Source organism: Peromyscus maniculatus, chromosome 6 (assembly GCF_049852395.1).
Source record: "Peromyscus maniculatus bairdii isolate BWxNUB_F1_BW_parent chromosome 6, HU_Pman_BW_mat_3.1, whole genome shotgun sequence".
Lineage (NCBI taxonomy): Eukaryota > Metazoa > Chordata > Mammalia > Rodentia > Cricetidae > Peromyscus > Peromyscus maniculatus.
The window spans coordinates 43450321-43457338 of NC_134857.1; the positions used below are offsets into that span (position 1 = coordinate 43450321).

Sequence of the window (7018 nt, forward strand, 5' to 3'; positions counted from 1 at the left end):
TTCTTTTTGGTACTTTGAGTCTAAAGAATCAGCATGGGAACAGAGGACACTAGCAATCCAGAACATGTCCAGAGATAGAAGGAGCCAGAGTCTGAGCTCAATATGTTGTTCCTTTGAAGAAAGCCTGTTTGCACACTTCTTGAAACTTTGCAAGAAAGATGGTAGCTTTGATTTATGAACCAGAAGGAATACTGATGTATCGTATACTAGTGTTCCAGAAATGATTAGCCTCATACAGTCCAAAAGATCTAAAGAAGCTGCAAACCCTAAAATTCACCTGATTAGTAACCTCCCCTCGTTAAGAACTATATAGTGATGTAACTTGTAACAAATATATTGGGAAACAGAAATCTGGGCAGCTAAGAAATATAATGGGCATGACAAGTTTCCAGCTGAACAGGGGACTCTCAATGTTAAGAAATATGTACGTGAAAGCTACACGCACAACTTCCTCTGGTGTAAATGTGAGTGCTGCTTCTCAGAAGGAGAAGATTATCATTTTATTAATAATTGTTCAGAGTCAACAACAGTACCTTCAGGTAAAATCCAAGTAAGAAATCAGAAGGCGTGGTCCTGAAATAGCACTACATAAATGCTGGTGTGGCTGGTAATTGCTATCATAGGCCCTTCTGCTTCCTTAATCTAGGGATCCTGAGAGAAGGCTTGGCTGTGTTTATTACCCACAGCCTCCCAGCTGCCAGTGCAGCTCCTGGGGTATTTCTAGGACACCTGCCTCTGCGGCACCAATGCTGGGGCACTAGACATTGATTTTCTGTCAGGAAGGAAACCAAGGTGCTATAGGTTACACAGAATCTATCAAGGCTGCTTATTCTGTCCTAGAAGTTAATATAAGAAGGTTCAGGAAAGCAGCATACACAGTAAGACTTACTCTACAGAAAGGAAAGATGCCCCCCTTCCTTAGAGCAGATTAACACCCAGCAGGTAGCTGGTAATCTACCAGTATTTGCTGAATTAATATTTACTGAATAAATTACTTGATCTTTGTACAACTCTTACATTCTACAGCCAATAATGTTTTTAATTATTAAACAAGTTTGAGGGATGAACAAAGGGAATTGTTAGAATACCTTGTAGCAATTATTTTTAATGCTTTTTGACATAACAGATCTGCTCGATTACTTGTACAAGAAATTCAAGGTGAATGTTGTTCTCTTTAATATTAATGTGTCAGTGATTGAATTATTTAACTTTTCCCATTTCTAGTGTCAATATTGTCAATAAAAGATGAAAACTGCAAAATAGCATCAAAATAACACCAACTAGTAGGAAAAAAATAAACAAAGGAGCAGGTTCAATTAAACAGAAGGCATGCTGATAAATAAAATAGCATGTTAAAGCCAGGCGATGGTGGCACGTGGCTTTAATCCCAGGACTCGGGGGCAGAGGCAGGTGGATCTCTGAGTTCCAGGCTACTTCCAGCCAGAGCTACACAGAGAAACCCTGTCTCGAAAGAAGCAAAAAACAAACAAACAAACAAAAAGACACATTAGTAAGCAGAAAGTCACAGCAGAGGGGGTAACATTGATAAAACAAGGTCTAAGATGAGGTGGAAGAGAAGTAGCTCAAGAAGTGATCTTAAAATATGCTTGTGTGGCTGGAAAAACCACGTGACAATCAGAGTAAAAGCAAGTGTCAGTGGGTGCAGCAGAATGGATCACGGCTGCCAAACTGTTTGAGTCCATTAGAAAGTTCAGGCTAACTTCAGCAGTTGCAGGAGGCATGATGAACTCTGCCTTATATAATATGGATGCTGGGCACAGAGCTGTCATCTTTGACTGATTCTGTGGGGTACAGGACTCTGTGGTAGGGGGAAAGACTCACTTTCTCAGTCCTTGGGTAAAGAACCAATTATCTTTGACTGCTGCTCTCTACCATGTCATCACTGGTTGCAAATATTTGCAGAAAGTCAACATCCCCCTATGCATCCTCTTCCAGCCACCTAGCTTTCTCATGTCTACCCCAGCACTGGTGAGAACTATGATGAGCTGGTGCTGATATCCATCAACACAGAGATCCTCAAGTCAGTAGTGGCTCAATTTGATGCTGGACAATTTATCACCCAGCAAGTGCTATGGAACAACCTTTGTACACTGAAATATGTATTACTCTCATTGGTGAATAAAGAACTGACTGGCCTATAGCTAGGCAGGAAGAGATTGGGTGGGAGAGCCAGAGTAGGGGGAGCTGGGAAGAAGAAGGGCAGAGTCTAAGAAGTCACCAGCCAGACTCAGGACAAGTTGGACACACAAAATGGCATAGAGGTAAAAGCCACGTGGTTGATTAAAGATATACTTTAAGTTGTAACAACAAGCCTAAGCTACTGGCCAATCATTTATAATTAGTATTAAGTCTTTGTGGTTATTTGGGAAATGGCTGGCGGTCCTGATGAAAAACTCCACCAATAAGCAAGAGCTAGTCTAGGTAAATGATGCACGGAGCGAGCAGCAACATTTGGGCTTATCCTGGATGACATGTCCCTGACACATCTGACTTTTGGGAAGGAGTTCACAGAGGCAGTGGAAGCCAAACAAGTGGCTCAGGATGAAGCAGAGAGGGCCAGATTTGTGGTGGAAAAGGCTGAGCAGCAGAAGAAGGCAGCCATCATCTGCACTGAGGGTGACTTTAGGGCAGCCGAGCTGATTGATCGCCAACTCATTGGCTACTGCCGGTGATGGCTGGATTGAGCTACATAAGCTGGAAGCTGCTGAGCATACTGCTTACCATCTCCACTGTTCTTGGAACATTACCTATCTGTCAGCAGGGCAGACAGTGCTCTTCCAGCTTCCCCAGTGTGGCCTCCTCTGCTTGTATCTTCTCAGGCCAGCCAGGCCATGCCCTTGGTCATTCTGAATGAAGTTTTCCTTCTGCCAGACCCCAGAAATCACTGTGAAATTTCATGATAGGCTTAAAGTGAAGGAAATAAAAGCAAAATCACTTCAGATCTTTAGATATACATATATACTTGTACAAACCTATGTCTCCTGCCCCCTAGCAAAAGTAGGCCATTCACTAGTGTTAGTGACACCAACAAGTCTGATGTCTCCTCACTCTCTGCCTAGAGACAGGCAACAAATACATCCACCAAATACGATCCAATACAGTGGGTCATCTTGACCCAATGACTCCAGCACTCCATCCAACAGAACATGCAATAAGACATGACAATAAGCCTCTTGCTCTGCTATCTATGAGTAGAAGACAGACAAACTCTATTTTTTCTTGCCTCTAGCTAGTTGCTGAAGATCTATGATTATGAGTACCCCACCCACGGTAGAAGGTAGATATGGTACCTGCAACACTGGGCATTCCGGGTTTTGCACTTAGAGGTAAAAGACATTTCTGGCAGGTGTTTCTCACTTCTAGTGGCATTGCCCAACAACAGCGGGTCATGAAAGATGGTCCAGAAGCATTGTTCTCCTGTTTTGATGCCAAAAGTAAAACGAATCAGATGTTGTTAATATATAAGAAAAATTTCAAAGCAGCAACCACAGAATTGCTTCAGTGAGAAATTACAAGTTCTGGGAAACAAATGGAACACAAAACCTTAGCAAAGAAACAGCACTGCTGAGCGAAGAACCACATGGAACCAAGAAACACAACAACAGCAATAAAGTTCAATGGACAGACATAGGAGAGGAATTAAAAATGACAGTGATCTTCAGGAAAAATTGACAATTCTTATTCAATCTATACAAGGGCACATCATACTGTGCTGAAAATCATGACAAAAGCAAAGGCTTCAAAGAAACAATGTTCTGAATACAGGGGAATCCCAGTGTGAAGGAACAAGAATCTCTAACCAGAAAACATAGGCTCCAGAAGACACTGGCACACTGATTTTATTGAAAGGAAAGAGTTTGTAGTCCTCACTTCAGTAACTGGTAAGACTAGTTTTCCAGAAATAAAATTGTTCTGCTTTTTTTTTTTTTTAAGAAAAAGGAGAAATAAGAGAATATTCCTCTAACATTTGTCTAGCCTTCATCAGTATCTAAAGACTTCTCATTAACCAGAAAATCAATGGTAATAAAAGCAGAACTGGCACTTCAGAAAGGAAACAGCAATAGGCTGTGTAGAATAGGGGTAAATATGATGAAGCACGATCGTGAATTCCTACATCGATTTGGTTGCTTGAAACAGCAGTTGCAGTACTATCTGTTGGTGAGTTTTGTGTATGTGGAAATGTTTGAAAGACTTATATTTTAAAATTGAAGTAGGTAAGAAGTTTCTAATAGTTCAGTAGCAGTGGTGAAGTATTGCTAGCAACACAATGTGGCATGTATGATTAGTTTGATACCTCTGTAAGGGGCCACCAACCAAACTATTCCAAGGGATATTTTCAAAAACATTAAAATAAAACAAGATTTTTAAAAAACTAATTATTTCAAGTAGTCAAACAATGGCTTTGGACCCAGAAACACAAACTAGAAGAAAGAACAAAAGTTAAAATGGCAACTGCTGGCCTCAGGGGTGAACCTGCAACTATCTACTACTATCATTCTATTAAATAGGCACAGCATCACGCTACCCTCCTAATTCTCATCTCTTTACCCACAGATTATTGCAGCTGTTAGTCTTCATCAGAAAAGGTGTTTGAGGCAGTAGACTATGGTTAATGCAGGAACTCACAGCTCGTCAAAATGTAGAGAATAACTGCACTGAAACACCACCCCTCACCCCTACCCCTGAGCATGTGCATGAGCAGCCCATCAAGACTCAGGAAATTTGGAGGAAGAGAGAACAGAGTGAAACTATAAGGTAGAGATCAAGGAAGACTGAGTAAAACAGTGTCTCCAGGGCTGCATTCATGAACTCATAGCATTAATGGTTGTCTGCCTAAAACTGTACAGTATCAAGCCAGTCAACAATCTAGCACTACCCACTAATTGAGGAACTATGGGGCATCTGATGTCTTCTGGGGTAAGAAGAGTCAGTTTTCTTTAAAGGTGTAGCCTTTCATAGGTCACCCATGCTCCCGTTTCAAACCCTGTGGTGGTTTGAAAGAAAATGGTCCCAAAATGGGAGTAGCATTATTAGGATGTGTGGCTTTGTTGCAGTAGGTATGATCTTGTTGGAGGAAGTGTGGCACTGTAGGGATAGGATTTGAAGTCTCATATATGCACAAGCCATACCCAGTGTCACAGTTCACTTCCTGTTGCCTATGGATCAAGTTATAGAACTCTCAGCTATGATTCCAGCACCATGTCTGCCTTCATGCTGCCATGTCCCACTATGATGTAACAGACTGAACCTCTGAACTGTAAGCCACCACAATGCAATGTTTTTCTTTGTAAGAGTTGCCATGGTCATGGTGTCTCTTCACAGCAATAGAAACTCTAATACAGACCTACACCCAGAAGTATGTGGCAGCACAAATTAACCTCATTGGATTATTTACTAAAAGAGTACACTATGAAGGGGTAGGAAGGAAAAGTGTATCTGGGTGGAGTTAGGGGGAGCAATGGGAGATAAATGTGATCAAAATACATTGTATGAAATTACCAAAGTGTATATATATATATATATATATATATATATATATATATGTATATATATATATATATTATAATATAAATTTAAAAATGGCAAGTCTTATGTCAATAGTAATTCTAAATATGGATTGATTAAATAAACTAGTTGGAAAAGAGTTATTGTTTGATCAGATTTAAATATGACTCAACTAAAGATGTCTGTAAAAGCTCACTTCAAACACATTTCTCTTTCACCATTTTCTTTGTTCTGAGGTCTACTTTGTCTGATATAAACTTAGTGTCTTAGTCTTTTGTTTTTGTTTTATTCATCAAGCCAAAGATCAAATACAGAGTCTAGAAACAATTCAGCAGAAATATCACAAACTATGGAGCTTGCTAGATCTGAGGTTATAGGCTCCAAATCAACAAACCAGCAATAAATGACACGAAAAAACAGTGCATTTTGACAAAATGGAATAAAAAACTGATATAAAAATGACAAAACAAAAATATTTAAGCATTGAAAATTAAGCAATGTGTTTTTGAAACGACACATGGGTCAAAAAGGATGTCTCAAAGTAAAATTTTAAATATGTAGAAATGAATGAAAATTACTATATACCATAAAATACAAGAAATGTTTTCTCATGACAAAAGGGACAGACTTGGAGAACATTATTTAATGTGAAATAAGCCAGACACAAAAAGACAAATAGGATTGTTTCATAAAAGCTTAGCAAACCAAAACTTTGGGTGGTAGGAAGAGGAATGGAAGATATTGAAATTTATTATCACAGTAAATAGAAGGAAGGTTTCCAAATGTCTAAACATAGATAAACAATAGAAAGAGGATAAGTAATTGCCTGGGATTAGGCATTTACATAGAAATGAGAGAGTGTGAGAGAGTCAACAGGGAATGACTAATGGTCATGGAGTTATTTTTTTTTTTTTCCTGAATGGTGACAATATTTTATAGCTAAGTCTAGTTTTGGTTGCCCACCATAACTGTTTGGTAAAACCCTACTTCTGAAGATACAACTCATTTTGGATGTAAAACATAGAGAAATCAACCTCAAATAGCCCAGGAAACTCTGATTACTAGCCTCCATAGTGTCAGAAGGTGCAAGCCATAAGAAGGAGAAAAACACATCAACTGTCTTCTTACCCAGCACTTGATTCTGCAAGCTACAGTACTAAAATGCCTGGTAAAATGTATCCACCAGTGCAATAGTGGCATGGTTATGGGGGCAACCAACAACTTTCTGTTGGGTATGAGACCTGCTCCATGGGAAAGGATTTCATACCTGGGACTGTACACCTAGTCAAAACCCTGTGGCTAAAAGAGATCATATTTCTCACAGCAGGGAAAACCATCTGTTTTTGTTCTGCTAATTGGTCATGCTGTCAATTACCTTCCAAATGTTCACATTTATTCCCACGTATTTTTGCTGCTCCCAACTTTGTTCAGAGAAGTGGGAAGTGGTTAATGAAGAGATGCATAACTGGTCAAACTACTGAATATAGTAACT

The 7018-nt window shown here is 39.6% G+C and overlaps 1 pseudogene; it reads left to right on the forward strand.

Annotated features, from left to right (window-relative positions):
* The first annotated feature begins 377 nt into the window (after positions 1-377).
* On the forward strand, positions 378-2871 carry LOC102905954 (prohibitin 1 pseudogene; annotated as a pseudogene).
* The last annotated feature ends 4147 nt before the right edge of the window (positions 2872-7018 follow it).